At 47.7% G+C, this 24,496-nt stretch overlaps 1 protein-coding gene across 11 annotated transcripts in view; it reads right to left on the reverse strand.

Annotated features, from left to right (window-relative positions):
* SNPH (syntaphilin) overlaps nt 1–23,033 on the reverse strand; it is a 41,319-nt gene extending 18,286 nt beyond the window's left edge. For 2 of the 11 annotated variants that reach the window (XM_067012016.1, XM_059038352.2), the window contains exon 1: nt 22,241–22,329. The gene's annotated coding sequence lies outside the window, so the exon portion shown is untranslated. Of the gene's footprint in view, nt 1–22,240; nt 22,348–22,531 lie in introns of those variants that run through there. The other 9 variants (XM_067012022.1, XM_067012014.1, XM_067012015.1 and 6 more) reach the window with 9 other exon arrangements.
* Nucleotides 23,034–24,496: the final 1,463 nt, after the last annotated feature.

A 24,496-nucleotide genomic window follows, 5' to 3' on the forward strand; every position in this document is an offset into this window, starting at 1 on the left:
CTGAAGTAAGACTACATTTTAAAAAGGGTTTTGCAGGTTAAAAATCTATGTAATATATATTTTCCACAATGAGATACTATTTCACATCCACTTAGTGTTAATGGGATTGATGAAAATGTTTTAGAATTAGATAGTGGTGATAGATACACAACTTTGTGAATACACTAAAACTCTTTGTATTGTACAATTTAAAGGGGTGGATTTTATAGTATGTGGCTATATATCAATAAAAAACAAAAATAATCTATATAATATATATTTTAAATGAACCATTGTAAAAGGACAGGCATGGTCCAGGAAGGGGAAGGGAATGGCCCAAGATGGCTCAGCAAGTAGTGACAGAATAGGAACTAGAAGCAGCCCTCCTGCCTCTACCTGACTTCAGGCAGCTGGGCCTAGGGCAGGCACTGCCCTGGTCCTCCTGACTCTGGGTCAGCCTGGAGGAGACAGGTGACTAAGACTGCCCCTTTGAAGGTCTGGCATATCCCCAACCTCATCTGATCCTCACAAATTCCCTGTGGAGGGAGGCCAGGTGGAGACTGATCCATAGGACACATGGGAAACCTGAAGCTGCGGAGCTTTCGAGATCACTCAAGGTCACACCTGGACATCTAGGTCATGAATGCCTGCATTTCTACTGTCTCATAGTACATGAGAACTGGGACACATATCACTATGCTGCATGAAAAAGCAAAAATCTACTTTCCCAGGAGATTCTAAAATACCAGGGTGGAGATGCGGGGGTTACATCCCTGCATCCTGGGCTCCTCATGCTTCCATAAAAGCAGAACATCGCATGTGGAGAAAAGGGAACCCTTGTATACTGTTGACGGGATGTAAAATGGTGCAGCCTCTGAGGAAAACAGTGTGGAGGTTCCTTAATATACCGAAAATAGAACTACCATATGATCTAGCAATTCCACGCCTAGGTATATATCCAGAAAAAACACTAACTTGAAAAAATACATGCACCCCAAAGTTCAACAGCAGCACTATTTACAATAGCCAAGACATGGAAACAACCCAAGTCCCATAAAGAGACAACTGGATTAAGAAGGAATGGTATATATACAAACACACACACACACACACACACACACACACACACACACACACACACAAAATGAATATTATTCAGCCATAAAAAAGAATGAAATATTGCCATTTGCAACAATGTGGATGGACCTAGAGAATATTATGCTTAGTGAAATAAGTCAGACAGAGAAGGACAAATATATGATATCACTGATATGTGGAATCTAAAAAATAATATAAATGAATCTATATACAAAACAGAAATAGACTCACAGATATAGAAAACAAACATGTGGTTACCAAAGGGGAGAGGGAAAGGGGAGGGACAAATTAGAGGTATGGGATTAACAGTATGAACTACTATATATAAAATTGATAAGCAACAAGGATGTACTATAAAGCACAGGGAATTATACCCATTATCTTGTAATAACCTAAAGGAATATAATCTGAAAAAAATACTGAATCACTAAGCTGTACACCTGAAACTAACCCAATATTGTAAATCAACTATACTTCAGTAAAAAGATAATAAATAAAATAATACATTCCTGAAAAAAAGAAAGTGGACATCACAGAAACAGGAGGTTAGCAGAGCAAGGAAGATTGTTCAAAAAGAAATTCTTCATGTGTCTTCTCCCTAAACAGTGTAAATCTCTCCATGTCCCTCCAAGAATCAGCCATGTGGCCAAAGGAGAAGCCCTCACCATGAGGACCACTGTGTTCAACTCTTCCGATAGCTGCTGCATCCTGCTCACTAGCCCAGGTGCTGTGCGAGCCCAGCACGGAGAGACCCTCAGCTCCTCAAGCCACATCACATGGTCCCTGTTGGTGACCTTGCACCCTTGACCTGAGTCTCAGCTGCCTCATGCATTCAGTGGGAACCACCCTCCTGACCCTGCCTTATCCAACCAAGGCAATGAATGGAGCAACGGGGGAATTCTAGACAAATAGCGGACAGAACATTTCTTGTCATTACTACTGCTACCACTGTCTCTTATAGGGGATATTTTCTCCTTTTTCAGAGGTATTATTCCTTGCTTTAGGGCAAGTCAGAGCAAGCCCAGGTGGTGACTGTGAAATTACTGGCACCCTGTGCCGGGCTGACTGCCCTGGGGTGGCTCTTCAGGCCAATGCCTGGCAAGTCTCCTATGTGGGGAAGGGCAGCAGGGGCAACACTGGTTTCCATCCCTCCACAGCTGTGCCAAGGCTGGCCCTCTGCAGACAGCCATGGGGAAGTGTGGGGGACAGAGGGGCCCTGGTGCTAGCCCCAACTTGGCAGCTGCTTGGCAAGTGGCTCCTGGCAGGTGGAGGTCCTTCAACAACCTTGGGCACAGCATATGCTTCCCTGGGCTTCCCGGCTGATAGAGCTGTCAAGCCGCAGCCTGGCTCCTCTCCCGCCACCGCCTCCTCCTGAGGTTCCAGCTTTAAAGCATCATAGGATGGGGCCTCTGATCCTATGGACTCTCTCTTTTCTTCAGATCTCTGCTGTGGTTCTTAGGATCCTTGAGTCAGTGTCCACCCCTCCCCTGCATTTACCCCAAGTACCTACAGGGGCTAACACACTCAAAGAATTCTAGAACGGGAAGAATCTTGGGTAGACTTTGTCACAGCCCATCGTTTTACAGAGAGAAACTGAAAGCCAAAGGGAGCGTGCCATATGTCTAAAGTTGCTCAGCAAGTGGAGCACAAAGCCTGGGCTGGGAGCTCAACTCCTGACTCTAGTGACAAAGCTTCTGCACTGCAGCCCCACCCCACACCCCTGTTTGAATCCAGGCAGAAGTCTGATAAAATAAGAACAAAAGGCAGCTTTCTGAGTAAAGAAGTCATGGAAGGAAAGCCAAGGGTAAACCAGAAGTCTCACCAATTTTAAGGCAGCTCACAAATGACACAGTAAAATACACATTGAAACCGAGGCCTGGGGAAGAAGGGAATACCACAGCCTGACCACACATGCAAACGTGGCAGCAATAACGAGGTTCAGATTCCACTCTGAGCTTCCTGGCCATCAAAGCAAAAAGAGAAATTATGCCCAGTCTTCTTTTTCTTATAGTTAGGGGACAGCGGGAAGCAGACTAGTTCTTTAGGAGACATAAAGCTCTCCCTAAAATGAATGCTAAAAGAAACATTATTGCATGTGATTTGCTGTAGGGATAGAGGACTGCCTATTGCGAATCTGCAAGGAGGATCCCAAGATAAAGGAAAGATGGTGGCCTCAGAGCTCAGCCACATTACCCTGTATATGCCGTGCTCTGCTGACATGAGATTGAAGGACCCGTGGAACACAAGGACCAAAGGGCTAAAGGGATGTGTAGGTGTCATCTGATCTGCCTGGGACCACAGCTCCTTTCCATGGAGAGAGCCCACACCTAATGTGAGATCAGAGAGCTCTATCTTCCTGGGAATCCAATGCAGGGAACCACATACACTCATGCTGTCTCTTGCATTCTCTCGCGCGCGCTCTCACTCTCTCTCCTGGCATTTCCTGACAATCTAGTCCAACTGTCACATTTTCTAAGCAGAAACTGATGACTTGTCAAAGGCCACAATGTGAGCTGTAGGAACAGGAGACATGAGACTGAAGGTAAGCCAGCGGATTCCAATCCCACTATGCTGCTCCTGTTGGAAGCCAAGTCTCACCTATCTTCTTGAGGCTCCTGGGGGCTTTGTGTGGAGATACAGGCCTAGCTCACCCAACTGTCCCTGTCTAGCCCAGGAGCCATGCTGATCCCAAATCAGCATCCTTCACCTCTCCTCCCAGACCCCCTTTCTTTCTCCAGCTGCCAGCTTCCCTGCCATCCTCGGCAGCTGATTCCTGTCCAACTGCTTTCCGGTGGCACTTTCCCCATCAAGCTGAATTCTTTTGCCTTCACTAAGATCCAGGGCCTTTGACAGTGCCCAACATGGCTCACACTTGCTGAAAGAGGGTGGGTAATTACGAACCTCTCTTCCCCAAAGACCTCCTACTCTGGAGAAGCTGCTCCACCCCTTAATTTAGCTAAAATGAGCATTTTAAAGTGTTTTCAAAGGGAGACTCTGTAAAAATCTATGTCTATATTAAAATCCCTTTGTTTCAGAATGAGTTTTTCCCCTTTGCTGGGAGGCTAATTTAACAGAAAGAAACCATGGCTTTGAGCTCGATTTGAATTCCAAACTGCACCACCCACCTATCTTTATGACAGTGGGAATACCACTTTACTTCTCTAAGCCTTAGTCTCCTTATCTGTAAAATGGAGCTAATTATAGATATTGTGCACGAGTACAATCACGATTAGCAGTTATACATGCTAAATGCCTAGTAAGGACCTGGCATAGGGAAAGCACTCCATAAACAGTATTTATTTATTCACCTAAATAGTCTTATTCTTAATGTTGTTCATATATGTTACAGCTTTATTCCACTCCAAAATCTTCATCTCAAATATTATAATGGTTTGTATTTCAGGGGTCTCTTTCTTTCTCCCCATGCTTTATTTTCTCCACAGTCCTTAGCAACAGCTAATATATTTATGTACTTTGTTTATTATCTCTAGAATATAAGCTCTAGGAAGGTAAGAATATTTGCCCATTAAGTTCTTAATTTAGTTCCCAGCGCTTAGACCAGTGCCTGGCACCCCACAGGCCCTCAACAAATATTTGCTGGATGAATAAGTGGTCCTGCACTCACTTGGGTTGATATCACTACCCAAGTAAGTGCGGGTTTCTTAGCAAGTCAAAAAAAGCTTTGCAGTACTTAGTTTATATTATTATAGCCCTTCTCACACATGGCGTCCTAGTTAGGTGGGCTGGTCTCTCCTGCTAGATTTGTAAGCCAGGGATTTATCCATCTCCAAATCCTTAGTATCTAGCAGGGTCTTGAGTACAAAACTCTTAAAAACTGCATCTTCAGGGAAAGCATGAAAGCACAGTTTGAAAGCTGTCATTTAATCAGCCTCTTGCCAGGCACTCTCCTGGGTGTTCCACATTTATCCTCTCAATTCACCCTCATGTTAGGGGGTGTGCCCTCCATTTTACCACCAAGGAAGCTCAGGCTCCAGAGACCAGCGAACTTGCAGGAGGGCACGTGGCAAGTAGGCGGTAATACTGAGAGTGGAACTCAAATGATTCCAGCTGTCCCTCTAAATCACATCTCTGCACTCAGAAAATCCAATTTGTTGTGTCAACAACCCCAAATCCTGACACCAGCCCTCAGAGAAAAGTGAAAGATACAACATTACAGTGGATCCTCATGGTTTGCAGATTCTATAGTTGTGAATCATCTACTTGCTAACATTTATTCATAAGCCCCAAATCAATACCCAGTTCCTTCATAGTCATGGGTGGAATGCACAGAGTGGTGAAAAATTTCAGTTGCCTGATGCCCATGTTCCCAGCTGAGTGGAACAAGGCAACCTCTCGTTTCATTTCTTTCCTTCTTCCTTTTTTTTTTTTTAATAAAATTGATTTTAAAAAATAGTATTTTAAACTGTACAGTTCCCAGAAGTACACAGTTATCAAAAATGCACACACTTCACTTAGCTTGGTTCCTTTCTTATATTATAAACAAGTGTCTTTCTTGTGGTCTATTTAGAGCTATGTTTTTAACATATTTTGTGCTTTGCTGGTGTGGGGGGGGTAATTTTGCTATTTAAAATGGCCCGCAAGCATAGTGCTGAAGCCCTGTCCAGTGTTCCCAAGCTCAGGAAGGCTGTGAGTGTCTTATGGAGAAAATAAGTGTCAGATAATGTTCATCCAGGCGTGAGTTATAGTGCTGTTGGCACGAATTCAATGTGAATGTATCAACAATGTATATTAAAGGTGTCTTTAAACAGAAACACAAATAAATAAAACAAGGTTATGTATTGATCAGTTGATGGAAATGTTGTGACCAGAGGCTCCCAGGAGCCTAATTCTGTATTTTCCCTCAGGAGCAATGGTTTTGTACTAATTCAGGGTTCGCAACTGGTTTATAGAACATCAATCACTACTGCAAATAACAAGAACTGACTGTATTAAGCACAGGCGCCCAGTGCCCGGATTTGCACACAACAGGTCCGGTTGTGTTCATGCACAAGTACACATACAACCACACTCGGCTGTGTGCTCAGCTCCGTGCACTCAACACTGCCATCTGCACCAGCACCAGCCGAGCCCTCCGGAGGCCGTGAGGACTAAATGCAGGAGCTCAGGGGGTTAGAGCCAAACACTCCTGGATTCGAATCCCAGCTCAGCAGGGAGCTGGGTGCCTGCAGGCCTGTCATAATCAGGGCCAGTTTCCTTATGTGTACGTGAGGTTAATCATTGTCACGATGGTGAAGTGGGGCTGTGCGGGTCAAGCTGCCAAGTGCACTGAGAGGGATAGGGATAGGGCTTGGGGCAGGCAGCAGGACAGAGCCTTTTAAGCCCTTGTATCTGTACAGGGCATGTGTGGGGCCCAGAAGATCCAAACTGAGGGCCTCCCCCTCCTTAGCAGACAGGCCTCCCTGCTCTCGCAGGCCTGGGCCTCACTCTGCCCAGCGCTGCCTCGAGGAGCACCTGGAGGCCAGGAGGCCAGGGACCAGAAGGTCAAAGCCAGAAGGTGCTCAGAGACAGGCAACTCCAGGGGTCCCAAACTGGCAGCCCATAGGCTGTATCGTGCCTAAAGACCACTCTCCTTTGGCCTGCATGTACGTGTATTTTAATTTCAGTCAACATTTATAACTTGAGAGATTTCATACTTAAAGAAACCCAAATTTTTAGCTTGTCTTAACCCCAAAGCTCCTGCAGCTCTGTGCCTGCATTCCTGCATGGCAGTGATGGGCTGAGGCTGAGGAGTGGCCCCTTTTTGCCAGTTCTCACCTGCACCTGTGCTCTTTAGCTGGGCTGTTTTGTTTGTTAGCTACCTGGCATTGGAGTTTGGAATCTCCAGTCTAGTCCAATCCCATTCTATAGATAGAGGATCTGAGGTCGGGAGGAAGGGGTGGCACTTGCCCAAGGCCCCAGGTAAACTGGTGGAGCTGAGATTTGAACCCTTGCGGTTCTGAACGCAGGGTGCTGGACATACAGGGAGGCTGGGAACACAGAATCGGGGACTTGGGCTGAGGGGCAAATCCTGTTCAGGAAAAGGCTGCTGGCGCCAAAAGGTAAAGCAGAGACCAGCAGCTTTGGCTGCAGTCAGCAAAAAGCCCTCCTTCCCACCTTCGGACAAACACCGGCCTCCCCCACCCTGAAAGATAAACTCCTCCCCGGCTCTGTTGACACAGTGCTCTCAGGTGTCCGTCTGCCCTGCCTTTTCACCTGAGCAGGCAAAGATCTTCATAATCGCAGGGGCCCCCCGGGAAGGTGTGCAGAGCAGGGGGGCTTTTCCTAGAGCAGAATCCAGCTGGAAAACCTAGGTCTCAGCAGAGGACTGACCATGGGCTTTAGCTTCCTCATCTGCAACATAGGGTTTTAACTGCGAAGATTTAATCAGATAATGCTTGTGAAGAGCCCTGGCACACACTGCCCAATGAGCAAGTAATTTCTTTCCCTTATTTTATAAACCAAGGCCCAGTGACAAGTGAATAATTCACCCCAAGAAGGTCACGGAATTAGCTCCAACTGGGTAATTTTTAAATGTTAAATATAGTTCTATTTATGAATGTTGTTATTATAGCTATAAAAGTAGCACATATCTTTTTTTTTTAAAGCCTCCATTTTTGCTACTCAGAGATAAACCACTGATTAATTTGACTGCTGCTCCCCCTAGTTTTTTTTCTAAGCATAGAAGAAAAACTATTTTGGAGGTGGGTTTTGTTATTTTTACATAGTTATAAACATGGTAGAGAGGCACCTTTATATCTTTTTAAAAAAGTTAACATGGTTTATGAATTGCCCATGATATGGCATATTCTTTATAAGAAGTATTTCATGGGCTGTATAATAGTCCATTTCATGGGTCCATCACTGTTGCCTTAACATCCCCCTCTGCTGAACATATAGACTTTTTACTATCAAAAAGAATGCTACTACAGACATCTTCATGCATAATTATTTTTCTGTATTTAGAATTATTTCCTTAGGAAGGATCCCCAGTAGTAGATTTATAGGGTCAAAAAGTATGAATATACTGCCAAACTGCTTTTCTAAAGGGCTGAGTTGCTAGTTGATTCTCCCCCCATAACATATGCTCAGCAGCTGTGTTTTCCCCTTGACAAAACCACAGGCACTTAGCCTTGCCTCCTGAAAAGCAAGTTCGAGCTCAAAACAGGAATTACCAAGGATGGTCCTTCTGTGTCTCTTTGGCCTTGTGACAAGTGTCTTCACCCCACATGGCAAAGAGGGAAACTGAGGCCTCCTGGAGAGATGTAGCTTGAAAGTGGCCTAGCTCCAAGATTGGAAGCAGGTCCCCTCAAGCTTCTCCTCTCTCCTAACCAGAGTACTTCTTATCTGTGTGGCAGCTCTGGCAGGGACTTTTCAGTTAATGTTTACCAAGTGTCTATGTGCGCTGGGTTCTCCCCAATAGTCCCAGTAATCAAAGCGTGTGTCAGGGAGGGGTTGGGCAGAGGACGGAGGGAACCTCCCTGCAGAACTCAGGAGCAGGCTTCTGCGGATGGATGCATGGCTGTCTGTGGAGGAGCATTCCAGATTCAGTGCAGGGAGTGGGGGTCAACATTACAGAAACATGCAGGAGAAGGGGAGATACGAGGGGCCGGATACACGAGACCAGACAGCGTAGGGACAAAGGGGGAGCAGAGGGGAGACCAGGCACTGGGGGGCACCTTTTGAGCCTACAGAAAAAGTTCCGAGGTCAGGTTTAGATTATAGACGATGACCCTGTACCAGCTCTGCTGAGAATGGGCCGGAGGAGATGAGGAGGGGCACCAGGAAAGCCAAGACGGGAGAAGAGGAAAGGAAGTGAGAGAAGTAAAGATGGCTTCAAGAGAAAATTTTTAGGGAGTAGACAGGGACCGAAAGAGATGGGCCGTGGGAAGCCAGGGAGAGGGAAGAACCGTGATGATGCCCAGGCCTCTGGGTACGTGGGGGTGAAGCCCACCCAATGTTCATCTCCCCTTCTCCCTTAATAACAGAACCCTATTTTTGTTCAGGGTTGGCAGTATACCTGGCTTAAAACATACAAGTATCCAGAGTGGCGCCGGCAGTTCTGGCCTGTGTGCTGTGAGCGGCTGCCGGGCTTGAGAGTCTGGCTACTTGTCACTTAGCTTGCGAGCGCCGAAAGAGAAGTGGGCGTCACGCCTTCAGTGGCTCAGTCTCCCAGGTGCAAGGAGCAGGGCCGGATTCAGAATCAGGGGCTAGCAAACACGAGCTGAAGGAAGTCAGGCAGCCAGCCCAGTGATCTGGGACCTGAGAACCCCATGCACAGTCAACCTAGTACCAGGAAAATAGCCTCGCGGCCACCGTCCATCTCCCCCTGGGACACAGCCCAGCACAGGAGAGAGAGCACAGAACTGGGAACCTGTACGCTCAGCTCTGCCACTGACTCATAGGCCTGAGGGCACCCTTCTTTTGAGTTGGTACCTCAGTGTCCCCATCTATAAATGGAGATAATGCCCCCACCTCATGGAGCTGTGTGACCACCTGGCCTCTGCCATCACATCTTCCCAAATATCCTCACTGATTCACCTCACGGATTCACCATGCTTTCGCCTATGCACTGCCCTCTGCCTAGAAAGCCCTTCCAAGCTTCTTCCACTTACTTATCTTCCAAGCTCAGTTCAAGCATGGATGCCCATGTGTGGCTCCACAGGAGACAGAGTTCACAGCTCTCGCCACAGTGGCCCCATTGCACGTGCTCTTTTGTACCAGGAGGACACAGGCTGTTCACACACATCCGCTGTGGATCACTCTCTTCCATTTTTTGAGGGTTTCTAAGTCTGCATACACAGACACATAGACACAGAGGCGTTTGGCTTAAGCAGCGATGTGCACTGCTGGCGAGCTGTGAAAGGGCATTGGCAGAAGAGGTAATGACGCCCTCAGCCAGGCTCCACACACCCAGAGCAGAGCAGAGAAGGTTGCCCTGCACCGTTCCAGCCGGTGCATCTCGATCCTGGCCCAGAGTGGAGCTCAACAAACATTCCTTAATGAATATATGGCTCCTCCTCCTCTGTCTCCCATATGCCTTTTGTGACAATAGATTGTGCTGACACACTCCTTGTCCTTGGAGTCGAGATGGTCAGCTACAGAGCTCTGCACCTGCCTCTCACCCATAGAAAGGCAGTGCCATGCCCACTGTACACACAAGGTGAGGGAGAAAGGTGACCTGCCTCACCAAGTGTCACCGGAATCAAAGGCATCAAGGCACCCAGCATGGGCCCTCTTCCTCTAGAGATCAGAGGTCTGTGTGGGCTCTGACGCTACACCCCATGGTCTCAGGGACTCAGGCCCCCTGTTTGCAGAACAAAGCTGTGGAGATGTGAGAATTTTAAGTACCTCTAGGTGCTGTCCTGTGATTCTACATGATAGTAGAGAAGGACTGAATTCAGAGGCTGCAATCTCTCAGGAAGCCAGTCTCTTTCTGAGTCTTTCTCTCTCTCTCTCTCTCTCTCTCTTACACACACACGCACACACACACATATACACGCACGCTGAGTCTGAAACTCCTACAGGGCTCTCTGGGGCAAGACACAGATTGGGAGAAAATAGCTGCAAAATATATATTTGACAAGGAATGTGTATCGAGTATGTATAAGTAACTCTTACAACTCAATAATATTTTTTTTTTTTTTTTTTTGCGGTACGTGGGCCTCTCACTGTTGTGGCCTCTCTCATTGCGGAGCACAGGCTCCGGACGCGCAGGCCCAGTGGCCATGGCTCACGGGCCCAGCCGCTCCGCAGCATGTGGGATCTTCCCGGACCTGGGCACGAACCCGTGTCCCCTGCATCGGCAGGCGGATTCTCAACCACTGCGCCACCAGGGAAGCCCACAACTCAATAATATTAAGACCAACAGCCAAATAGTTAAATATTTTAAAGTTGGCAAAATACTTGAACAAATAATTCACCAAAGATATATGGATGGCAAATAAGCACACAAAAAGATGCTCAACATCGTTAGTCATTAGGAAAATGCAAATTAAAGCCATAAGGAGATACCACTATACACCTATTGGAATGATTAAAATTAAATAGACTGATCATACCAAGTGCTGTTGAGGATGTGGAAAAACCAGGACTCTCATACGCTGCTGCTGGGAATGTAAAATGGTACAACCACTCTGGAGATACTTGGGCAGTTTTTTAAAAAGTTAAATATATATTTAGCAAATGATCTAGCCACTCTACTTCACTCCTAGGTATTTACCCTAGAGAACAGGAAGGTATATCCATAAAAAGACTTATACACAACTGTTCACAGCAGCTTTATTTGTAATAACAAAAAACTAGAAAAAAACCCCAAATGTCCATCAACAGATGAAGGGCAAAACAAATCATGGTTTCCCCTTCCATACAATGGTGTACTATGCGTACTCAGAAATAAAAAGGAATAAACTACTGATGTACACAACAACTTGAATCTCTAAATAATCATGCCGGGTGAAAGAAGCCAGACTCCCACCGCCTCCCCAAAAGTATATTCTGTATGATCCCATTTATACAAAATTCTAGAAAATGCAAAGTAGTTGATAGTGACAGAAAGCAGATCAGTGGTTGCCTGGACAAGGGAGGGGACAGGGAGGCACGAGAGGAAGGAATTACAAAGGTGCAAGAGGAAACTTTGGGGGTTGATGGATGTGTTCATTATCTTAATTGTGGTGATGGTTTCATGGGTTACATACTATGTCAAAACTTACCAAACTGTACACTTTAAGTATGTGCAGCTTGATGTATGTTGTCTATACGTCAATAAAGCTGGAAGGAGGGGAAGGGGCAGGGGAAAGAGAAGAAGGCAGGGCAGCAGCAAGCAGGAGGAATCTTTCTGGGAAGCCTGGCACACGCACGGACCTGGACACAGACACACAGACGTACATGCACTGAGTATGAAACTGCCACTTGGCCTCCAGGGGAGTCCTAAGAGTCTCTCAACTCAGGATTCCATCTGTGAGAAACACCAAGGCTACTTGCCATTTGCTCATTATTTGTCCTGAGTACTTCCTGTGTGCCTGGCTTGCACTGGGCACTGGGGATTCAGAGATAAATCAAACACAGGCCTTGCCCTGGGCAGTTCATGCTATTGGCCATGGGGTAGCCTTCCCAAAATTCAGCCTAAACATTTAGCTCCATGCCCGAAATATACCAGCCAGGTTCCCTTCACAGGATCTATGAGAACTCTTCTTCTTGGACCCGATTTTGTTTCTAGCCTTGCCGCCTCTTGGGAGAAAGCTCATAACTCCAGTAGGATTCTGTCTTGTATCTGTGCTAAGCAGACATCCAAGCTGAACCCCAACTGATTTCTAAAAGCTGACTAATGAGATCTGAGTCAAAGTCTTCACAGAATTGCAGAAATTCAGGGCAGGAAAGAATCTGAATATTTCAAAGCCCAACATCCATCTGATTGAAGCTCCACTTCTCTGAATAACATTCCTGTTCTGCAGTCACCCAGACCCAGTTTGAATACCTCCAGTGAGAGGGGAGCTCACTACCAACTGAAGATGTATCGGATCTTTGGAGAACTAGAGAAGTTATAAAGTTCTTTCCTTCTAACTGTGGATGGAAGGGTACTGGCATTTTATAAGCACCTACTGTGTGCTAAACCCTGTGCTGGGGGCTTTACACATGGGATTTCTAATCTAGTTTAATTCTCTACCCAGCTTTGCTCCTATGAGTCTGGGATTATGATTATGATGCCCATTTTTACAACTGAGGAAACAAAAGGTCAGAGAAGTCAAGTGACTTGCCCATGGTCACAAAGTAAGTCCATGGTCGAGACCAAAATGGCAGTCCGAGCACGTCCAACTGCAAAGTCCACGGTCTCTGTTCTCGACAACTCAGAGGGCAGGGGCGAGGGGTCTGACGCTGTCTAGGCTTGGATTGTGGTCTCCTTCATCTGAAGGCTAACCTCTGGAATTCCTTACAATGGCGATCTCCTGCCAGTCCTAACAAACTTTGAAGCCCATCCTCTCCCAGGCACGGGTCCCAGCCGCCTTCCTTCCAGAAGGAAGCCACAAAACAGAGAGTTGGCTCAAGGTGTCCTACAGCTCCAGGCTGGGCCCTGGGTACTGCCCAGCATGGGCTGCTCTCTGCAGGGCAGGGAATAGGAGGGCATGCAGAGTCAGGTGCTTTACATCCTCTGAGAGCACAGACCTTTGTCTGGTGACTAGGAGCCTAGGCTCTGGGAAGGAGCTGATGAAGAGGGACCCCTGAAAGATGGCATGTGAGCTGGGCCTTGAGACAAATGGGAACATGGGGAGACAGCAGTAGTGGTGGGAAGAAAATTTCAGGCAGAGGGAACTGGGGTGAGTAAAAGTAATTTGGGTAGAAAGGAAAGGCCCGTGGAGGCTGACCTGGGATAGAATGTGACCAAGGGTCCCTTAGGGACATTTCTTTTTTTTTTTTTTTTTTTTTGCGGTACGTGGGCCTCTCACTGTTGTGGCCTCTCCCGTTGCAGAGCACAGGTTCCAGACACACAGGCTCAGCGGCCATGGCTCATGGCCCCAGTCGCTCCGCGGCATGTGGGATCTTCCTGGACTGGGGCACAAACCCGTGTCCCCTGCATCGGCAGGCGGACTCCCAACCACTGCACCACCAGGGAAGCCCTAGGGACATTTCTGAAGTAACAAAATGCCTTTCTCTGCTCTTAGGCCAGCTCACTCCAATCAGGCCCAGGGCTGGTAATCTTGCTCGTAAGAGCCCAGCTAAGGGCTGAGGAGGGACAAATGGATACTCACAGGCCTAAGAGAACAGAAATAGGGAGAGAAAGAGGATGAAAAAGCAAAGGGAGAAAAAGGGGTGGAGGAAAGGTGGGCTCTGGAATCAGATATTTGGTAGCTAGGTCGCATATAACAGACAAGGTGCTTAAATTCTCTGTGACTCAATTTCCTCTTCTATAACAATACCTTCCTCACAGAGCGGTAGGAGGATGCATTAAGTCACACATCCCTGCACCTGGTATGTGGTGTCCCTCTTATCATTCACCTGGACAAGGGTTGGGACCCAGTGGGCAGAGAAGCGATTGAGGCCATGCAGAAGAGGGGCATTTGTTGGGACATCTGCTGTATGCCAGGCCCTTTCAGCAGATCATCGCTCTCCTTTCAGGCAGGAATGATCAATCCCTCTTTGGTAGATGAGAACATGGCCCGGAGGTAAGACAATTTGTCTGAGGTCCCAGGCTAACAAGTAGCAGAACTGGAGATGAGCCAGGCCTGGCTTTGAAGCCAGGACTCACCCTGAGCAGCAAGCAGCCGCTAGGAGGCCCAGGCCGGCTTCAGCTCTGTGCCCCAAATGCGAGGAAGGTGGCCTTTGTCAGACGCTGCGGGCTTTGCCTCACTGCAGAGGCCACGTTTGGCACACCTTTCTCCCAGGGAACTCAATGTCCAAAGTCTGCCACCTCTGAAAGGGAGGGTGGCAGGAGGTGAGTGGTACAATAAAGAGAGGAGGGAGGGATGGCTGCGAGGCAGGAGGGGGATGTGGCGCCAAACCAGCCTCCTAATGAGGAAAGACCCAGGACTCACTGTGCCATTTCCACCATTTAAAAAGCCCCAGAGAACAGGGGAATGCCCTTTGCTGAGAAGCACTAACCCTACAGCCCAGCTAGACTGGCGGGCTCACCGCCCGAGGACTTGCTCACCTTACCCAGTCCTACTCCTCTCCCTTTTTGCAGCCCTTTAGATCCTGCTCTAGCTCCTCTTCCAGGAATCTTTCTCAGATAGCTCCATCTTACACTCACCCTTTCTTCTGGGGTCGCCAGTGGTACCCACTGCTTGCATCACCTGTGACCAGTCCTATACTAGAATTCCAGATCCTCTAGATTGTAAGACTGGCAAGCACAGCCATTCCAAACCCCATTGCATTGCAAGAACTCCTTCTAGAACTTCCAGACCTATGTGAGCTGCCCAGAGATGAGGAGCTAGCTCTCAAAACATATTGTTTCCTTGCTAGATGGTTTTTCAATTTAAAAAGTTCTTCCTAGAACTGAGCCAAAATTTTCCTCCCTGGCTGGCACTTGTAAGTGCTGGTCTGGGGTCTGCCCCTCAGGGCATATGGAAGCCTGGGCTCTTTCCTGTGACTGAACTTTGAGTATCTGGAGACAACTATCTTTACCCTCAATGGCTACTATTCTGTCCCAGCAGTGTGGGAAGCCATGTTCAATATGCCTCGATTGGGGTCCCAACCCTACCACTTCCTGGTTATATAACTCTGGCCAGTTCCTTCTTTCCACTAGTCCAAGCTTCCTCAATTATAAAAACTCCTAACTTCACCAGGTGGCACTGCCTCCCCTGTCGAATGTGGCAGTTTTATTGTTTTGTTCAGTAACCACTTCTTTAGAAGCAATATGGCTTAGAAGAAAGAACATAGCTTCGATGCCAAACTGACCAGCATTTAAGTGTAGGCTCTGCTACACAGCAGCTGTGTAACTCTGAACAAACTACTTCCTCTCTCTGAGCCTCAGTGTCCTCATCTATAAAAGGAGGATAACATATGCTAAGTGGGCCTGAATTGTTTTGCTTCTTGTTTTCTCTGACCCATCTGTGTCTTGGCCTTTCTTCTGGATCTGCCCAATTTTCCAAGTTAACTATAATGCAGCTACCCTTTTATTGAGCCCCAGTGTGTGGCGGGCACAGTGCTTCAGATGAGGATTCCATCCAATCCCAGTACCCCACTCTACATGGCTAGTATCTTTTACTCAGAAGGCACACAACTGAACAGTAGCTGTTATTAATATTTCTATGAGCCAGGCTCCATGTACCATCCATATATATTTATCAGCCTAAAAAGCTCCCTAAGGGGAGGGACCACGTCTTGGGGCCTGCTTACAGAGCAGACACTCTGTACACACTGGCTGAATGAATGGATGGAAATACTTCTTTGCATTCTCCCACAGAGGAACGGATAAAGCCTGACCACAGTAGGTGCTTGATGAATATTTGATTAACTAGAGCCACAAAAATGTAAACTGTCCTCAGTGGCTTTAGTCTGAATCCCAGAATGTCCTGAAAGCATGTCAGTGGGGCTCCTCCTGCTAATTAGGAACTCCTCTGAGGTCCTCCTCTGAGAAGGCTCCAGCCTTCCTCCACACTCAGATCCCAGCTTTTCCTCGGTGGTGGCTGTGTGGCAGAGCTCTCTACAGAGAGACCACTTGCTGTCCAGACCTCATCACAACCCAGGCAGAGGTGGCAGAACCAGCATGGCTTCCAGAGAACAGGAAGCACCTCTCCCGCTGAGGAGCTGCCAGAGCCTCTCCTCACGCCTGCCTCTCAAGTGTGGCTTCTGTACCGGCTTCACACGCCATCAGCCAAGTTCCCTCTTCTGAGGCTGCCCACCAAGCTTCCAGAGACCCTGTGGTAGGGAGGCCAACTAGTGACAGCTTCAAGGGGGCTCAGAGGTGCCTGAAGGCCTTAGTCTCTAGAGGCTCCATTCTGACAGTGCTGCCAGAAGGGAAGGGGCACTAATGGGGCCTTTGAAGCTGGGGGCCCAGAAGCAGAAGATCACAAGTGGCCAAAGTAATATGTTCCCTTGCCTTGCAGACAGGGCATCCCTGGCCCAGGCCTGCACTTCCAGCCTCACTTCCCTTCTCTGCCCTCATCCTCAGGTGACAGCTATGAGCACTATGCACCTGGCATCTAACACTGTACATCAGGGGACACAGACTGATGGCCTGACACAGACACACATTAATGGGTGCGTTTTAAAGTGTTTCCTAGTTGGCCACATTAAAAAAATCAAGAGATGTCACAAATATCCAGATTTCTTACAAATGAGAAGATCTGACATGAGGCCCACGTTCTTGCATGGCAGCGGTGGCGAGAGCAGGCTAGCAGCCACCTCTTTCAAGCAACACTCTCTAATTTGCTATCACCCCCAAAGAGCCCAACATAGACAACAGGGTTTGAGGTCCCTTGCTTTTCATGTTTTATCATGGCATGAGGACCTCCTAATGACCTTATGAGGTAGATAGCCTCATGTTCCCATTTTACAGATGAGGAAGCAGAGGCTCTGAGAGAAAAAGTAACTTGGCCAGGATTCGAACCCAAGCAGCCTGACTTCTGAGCCAAACACAAGGACACTGGTCTGCAGCAAAAGTATGGACAATGCAGTGAGTTTTTAATAATGCAAAATGCATTCAGTTTGAAGGAATACTTTTTTCTGATTTTATATAGCCTTCTTACTTTGGGCCTAAAGGTGTTAAAATGTTCTTTCTCTCACTGTATGATAGTAATAGTAAACAGAACTAGTGTCATGTGTCTTTGCCTGGCAGAATAAAAAGTTGGCCAACCTAGGATACATTCCCAAATGTACTGATCTTTGAAATCTAAGTCTGAGGACCATTGCTCTGCTATACAGCCTTCTTATCACAGAATGATAGCATGTTTCTGCTACGCCTCCTGGTTCCAAAAAAACCCCATCCCTATCTACATCTCATCCTATCTTTGAAGAGGTGGCTTTTGAACTGAGCTTTTCCCAAGCCCTCTCCCTCCAGCAAACTCACAGAGCATTTGTTCATTCCTCTTGTTATATTTATCTCATTCTTCTTCAAGTTACAGTTATCTGTATCCTAACCACTCTTGTACCCCCTAAAGTGGTTCTGGAACAGAGGGAAGAGTTACTGAGTTATTAGCCAGTCAGCATTTGAAGAGCCCTTAGAGATCACCACCTCTGACTATCATTTTGCAGGTGTGGAAAAGCAAAGAGTCTCGCCCCAGGCCACCCAGGGAGTCCTGGCAGAGCTGAGGCGAGTCTCCCGGCCCCCCGGTGCTGGCTCTTTCCACTGCACCGGGCTGCTTCCCAGATGCTCCCTTTTGGTTGGCTCAGCACCTCAATTCAGAGGTGCTAGCATGTGACAAACACTTCATAAATATCTCTCCACTAAGCAGTAAAAAGCGGTCTGGGAACACAGGCCTCATCCTCTATAAGGGCCCTCAGCTCAAGCTTCACATCACCTGCATCAAACTTCCCACTCAGTGCAAGCTGCCCATCAAATGAAGAAACAGCCCCTTAGGTCCCTGGTGACCCAGATGTAGAAAGATCCACATATGGCTCAGAAATGCAATTCCATTAGGCCAGAGTTCTGACCCCAGCCTTGCTGAGTAATCTTGGGTAAATGCCTTCATCTCTCCAGGGATCAGGTGCTCCAGACAGGTGAAAGAATGACATGAGGAAGAAGTTCCCAAGCCTATTGGATTGTTATAGGCACTAGACAGGCTTTCCAAGAGGAGCCTCAGGGTCCTGTCTCTAGAGGCCACTGATGACAGGGAAGGTTCAGGCCCACCTGAGACAAATGGATGGTTCCTTTGGAACTGTGCCACAGAGTGAGTTTGGATGGTCCCTCAGACTCTGCGGCCACTTTTTGGGTTGCTGGGGTCAAGAGCCAAGAACTGTTTGGAAATGTCCTAAGTTGGGTAGAACATTTATTATTATTATTATATTATTATTATTATTATTATTATTACACACAAATTCAACACAGAAAATGGCATCACCCTCACCTTCCTGACCCACTGAGTAGGAAAGGCCATCCCCCCTCCCTGTCCCATTACGTCCACATCAGTATTATCACAGCTCCTAGATGGTTCATCATACCTACACATTTAGATATTTGTCTCCCTCTGTTAGCTGTGAGCTTCTTGAAACTAGGGACCGCCTCTTACTCCTTCCTTTATCCTGTGCACTTAGTCTAGGGCCCAATAAATTAATAAACAAAGGCTGATACATGTTTAGCTAGACAAGGAATCCCCTCCATTCCTGTTCTGGGATAAGGCAGCATTTGGGCGCTTTAGAGCCATAGATGCATCCAGCCCATTTGTGTCATGCAGAAGGAAACTGGCCAATCCAAAATCACTCCGTCAGTGCGAGGGCTCGGACTAAAAGCAGCCTTTCCAACTCTCAGGACAGTGCATTTCCAGCTAAACTGTCTCGAGCTCTACCACACATTAGCTGTGTAACTCTGGGTGAGATCCTTTGCCTCACTGCCCTGGCTTCCTCACTTTAAAATGGGTAAAATTGTAGTGCCTACATTATAGGATTGTCTGAGGAGTAAGTGAACCTGTGTAAAACAGAGCACAGGACATAGGAGGAGCTCAAAAATGTACCTGTCATGATTGTCATTCACCCCTGGCTGTTCTCCTTGGTAAAGGGGCACCCACCACCCATCAGCAAAGCAGAGCTCACAGTGCAAGGAAGACTTTCCAGCACTGACTTACACACTCTTCAACTCAGCAAGTCCCCTGCAACAATCCCTTTGGGGAAATGCCTGATCTTTTGCCATGAATCCTTCACAGCCTTCCCTCCTCCAAAGCCCTATGCACATGTGCAAGTGTACACACAATTCACAGTGATGACAAGGGGAGGTTGTGAAACCTTTGCAAGAGCTCACCCTTTCAAGTCGATAGACCGGGTGTCAGATAACAAGTCTGCTACTTCGAGCTGTGCAGTCTTAGGCAAGTCACTCTCTCTAAGCCTCAGTCTTCTCATCTTTCAAAGTGGTATAATCTGTTATGAGGATTATCTGAAATATGTAATGGTCTGCTATTCCATAAATGATACTGAGAGTAATAATGGTTGTCTCATTTTTATTTAACAAAATCCACTTGACAAAATGTCAGAACCAGAAGGGGCCTTAGGGATCATGTGGTCCAGTCTTCTCATTTTATAGCTGGAGACCCAGAGGTCTTGAGTGGAGGTGTGATTGGCCCAAGGTCACACATTGAGGTGGTGGTAGAACAAGACCTGGGACCTGGGTCTCCTGATTTTTTGCTACATGTCCATTTTGGCCCATTTGGTTCTCCTTATCTGCCCCCTCCCCGAAACACAGTAAGTAGCTGGAATCACTCTTTTCCCATCCTCTTCCCTTCATGCTTATCTTTCACCAGCCAGAACCATCTGTTTGTCAACATAATCACACCCCCCAGGCACATCTAGTCCCTTCAAGCCTGACTTGAGGAGAAGGTAAAACAACTGTTAGCCCCTGGCAATAGCAATAATAACACTAAGAGCAATAAATAACGACAGTCAACAACTGGCACGGTACCCTATACTTTAAAATGCTTTTCCCTACACTGTCAACACATTCTCAACAGTTTCTCCCAAAGCTGGTTGGCTTAGGGACATAATTTCCTCCAAGTTATTTGATTCAACACTTCCTGAGGACCCACTTTATGCCTAGCCATGGGCTAGAGATTGGAGACACAGAGAGGAAAAAGTCCATGCCTCTGCTGGAAGGAGCTCACAATCTAATGGGGATTGAGCGCAGGTGGGGACATAACAACTTCTTGCAGCCCAAATAGTGCAGCAGTAAAACGCCCTGCCCCACCCTATGGGGAGGCTTCTTTATCATGCTGTCAAGGGGCAGAATGTATCTTTGAAATAAACTGGAGCAAGAAAAGATGAACGAAAGGCTGAACAGGACAGCAGGAGGGAAGATAGAGAATAGAAAATACAGATACCAAAAACTTGACCTCCTTGTCTCATGGAGATTCTATTGAGAGATTCCTGGGAGGGCAAGGGAGCAGCAGGGGAATCCACGTGAAACCAGAAAGCCACGGCCCCTGCCTCCCTGCCAGCACACAAGATTATGATGTTTCTGTTCCCTTAGGCACTTGGCCCTCGGAGGCCAAGATTTTCCAAACCCAGTGCTGGGCTATACATGCCTCCTTGGGACCATCACTGCTGGAATGACGTCAGCGCCCTTGCAGTGGAAATGTCTGTACCTCCTGATTTCTTCCTAGGCCCCTCAGCCTGGCAGCCCAACACACTCCAGCATTCATTATCCCCTGGCAGGGAACCATCCGCAGGGATGTAAAAGAGACCGGTGGGGTGGGGGAGGTGGGAGAAAACAGGACTAAGAGCAGCCACCTCTCCTCTCTTCCTCCAGTCTATCTCCCAACTCCTGTGTCCCTGAGAACCTACTATGTGCCAGACACAGGCACTATTTTTAAGTGCTTTCATATATGTCTCATTCAATCTTTATATCAACCCTCTGAGATATGTACCCTTCTTCCCAGATTTACAGATGAGGAAACTGAAGCTTGGGGAAGGGAGGTAACTTGACAAAGGTCATCCCAGTGATGGTGCAGAGATGACAATATAGGGCTGTCTGATACCTCCAGTTCCACGAGGCCCACACAGTCAATGTTTCACTTGAGAAGTCCCCAGTTGAAAAAGGTCAACTGAGGAAACCCCAATTATTTCATAGACCCAAGTTTAAATTCTGGGTTGCTTTAATAGGGATGTCCCCCTGACATGTAAGAGCTGCTTGAATGGCATATTAAAATTGTACAGACCATCTAATCCAACTCCTGAATTTAACAGATTAACAGACAGACACCCACGCCTACAGAATTTTAAGATGGCTACTTGTGGCCTACGAGCAAGCTAAAGGACTAGAACCCCAGTCTCTGGCACTTTCCCTACCCGACCCTGCCTGCAGAGATCACCTTTTTCTGGGAAGCAACTCCAGCCCATCCCACCTGCAGATGGGCAGAGAAGGCAGAGGAGATAGGCAGTGTGTCACCAGGCCTCTCCTCAATCTGCTGGGTTGAGTAAGGGAATATGGGCGCTTCCCAGGCTAGTAGGTGTTCCCAACAGCCCAGCTCCCTGCTGAGGGGCACAAGGAGAAACCATCACACCCCATGGAGAATCCATGGAGACTGAGGCTTAGATCTCCTACTCCAGGGGTCATGGACATTTTTTTCCAGATCTACTGCAGGGCCCTGGTTCTTCTCAGGGGAGAATATGGGAAGGAAGCAGTCACTGGCACTTGACCTTGGGCTGGGTGTGGGGTTCCCTGCTTCCCCCACCCCCAGGTACTCTTGCTCCTCCTCCAAGAAAGAAAGAGGCTTAAATGTTTGCCAAATGCCGTAAGAGGAAAACGAATAGGAATGAGGTGATCCCTAAAATCCTCCAAATAGCCCACTTTGGGCATCTTCTCTGCTGCCACCAGCATCCTCTAATTACTGAATTTCTAGGTGGTGGTGGTGGGGCGCTTCGAGGGATGTAGGGGAATGGAGGGATGGTAAGAATGAGTCACAGTTAACCCCTCCAAGGCTGGTGCCCTCTGAGGGATTCTACCGCAGAGAGCAGCCCCCGCCCGCCGGCCGCCGCTCCCCGCGGTGCAGCGCAGGCCCCCATCCCTGCTCCGCCGAGGCCTCCTCACCTGAGTCCACTCGCCCTCCGCAGCCCCGCCGGCTCTCACCACTCCGGCCCGGCTTGGCGCAGCGCCTCTGCAGTCGCTGCTGCAGCTGCCTGGCCCAGATCAGCAACCTGCGGCGGTGGGGAAAACAGACAGACAGGGGCGGGTGAGCGCGGGCGGGGACAGCGGGCAGCCGAGTCCTCGGCCGCTGACAGCTGGGCCGCCGCGGCCGGAAAGCCTGGAGGGCAGGCTGCCCGCCGGGCGCTCCGGCCGCTCCCCTGCAGGGCCCGTGCCTCCCCTTCCCCCACTCCGCACTTGGCACTCTGGGCTGCGGCGGCACAGCTGGGCGGTGGGCCCGGAGGTTCCTGTCATCACCTGCGGAGGCTTCCATGGCTTCGGCTGCCCTGCCCAGGCCGCCGCCGAACTGCTCTCCGGAGCCCCTGCTGGAGGCGGCTTGCTGGGTGCTCGCCGCGGCTGGGGCTGCCGGGAGGGAGGGAGGGAGGGAGGGGAAGGGAGGGTGAGGTGGATAGAGGGGACCAGCCAGTCGGCGGCTCGCCGGCAGCTGCGTAAGCGGCCCGCTTCACTTTCCTTCTTAAAGAGATAGTTAGTGTCTTGCTCCAGAGGGCGCGGGAGCAGACGCCAGCGTGCATGGAGTAGGGCCCTCTCCCACCTCCACACCGGCCTGTACTTAGAGCTGGGCGGCGGGGCCTGGCAGAGAGCACGTTGGCCCACTGACAGGTCGTATGACCCTGGGCAAGCCCCTTCACCTCTACGGGCCTCAGCTTTCTCATCTGTAACATCGGATGATGATAACAGTCTTACTCCCTGTCACACGGTTGGCTTAAATAGTAATTTGATCCGAATTCCTCTGAGAATATTTTTTACTCCTCAGATCAAGTACCTCTGAGTATTTAATGCAAACAGCACGCAGACTACTTAGAAAAATGATAGCAACAATCTTAAATATGTGAAAACAAAAATGTTTTTCCTTGAGGTATTAAGATGGTGAATCATTGGAAAGATGGAAAGATATGAGTCACAACCTAAAGTAAGTGTTTATTATACACCTTTCCCTTCTGTGTCTGTCTTCCACCCACTATCACAGGGGAAGAAGAGGAAAAACAAGTGGGAAAAGTAAAGAAAACTGGACTCTCTGCCTAGCGTTTCCACTTCTAGCCCTGCAACTTTAGATAAGGTAACTCACTCTCTGGGCCTGGTTTCTTATCTGCTCCATGTGTGGGAAGTGGGGCTCAATGGAAAGGGGCTCCCTCCTTCTGAACTAGCCCTAACTATCTGATCTGTCATTCCTCTGCTCAAACCATCTGTCACTTCTTCCAGATCTCTGCTCAAATGTCGCTGTCCCAGGGAGGCCTTCCTTGACCACCCAAAATAAAATAGTGATTCCCTCCTCCCTCACTTTCTCTGCCCTAGTTTGCTGTATTTCACCACCAGATTGTATTTTTACTATTTGTAGTCTTTCATTATTACCCCCACTAGAATGTACACTCCATGAAGGAAGGGACTTTGTTTTGTCTCCTGCCGTATCCCCAGTGCTTACAATGGTTCCTAACACATATCAGGTGCTCAATAAATATTGACTAAGTGAATGAGAGAGCAAGCATGCATTGTGCCAGGCCCTAGTCTTCCAGAAGAACACAAGGCCAGATGCTATCCTCGTCTCTTAAGACTTTTAAGTCCTAAAGTCTCTGTCTACTTTTGGCAAGGCTGTACTTGGTACCCTCCACCCTAAACTGAATTTTCCAAGAGAAGTATTTGTAAAGTGACTTCACCGATTTCATATCATGACCCTGCAATACTGGACTGGTGAGAAATAGTTAATATTTACAATGTACATGAAAAAAATAATTATTTTTCATTAACTGTTACTTTTCAAAGTTAAATCTTTTTTGTAGCTCTGATTTGTGGTAAATCCATCCCTCTATAACAATACATATAATTTTGCAACAAATGCCTATAAGTTCTTTTTGCATTGGTAATATTTTTCCCTCATTCAATTAACTGAATTCTCCTATCAGATGGCCATCATTATATTATGCTTTGTGGAAAAACATCACAGCAATCGTGGCAGAAATAGGAAATTGTAGTTGAAAAAGCCATGTGAAATAAGGCCTTCTGTCTAAAAACAAACAAACAAACAAAAAACTAATGCTAAATTAGCAAGTTAATTGATGAAATGTTTTATCTGCCCTAAGGCCCACCTAAATTATATAAGTGACTTATTTACACTTAAAGCAAAACCAAAGGAAGCCATGTAATTGT

Source organism: Kogia breviceps, chromosome 14 (genome assembly GCF_026419965.1).
Source record: "Kogia breviceps isolate mKogBre1 chromosome 14, mKogBre1 haplotype 1, whole genome shotgun sequence".
Taxonomy (NCBI): Eukaryota; Metazoa; Chordata; class Mammalia; order Artiodactyla; family Physeteridae; genus Kogia; species Kogia breviceps.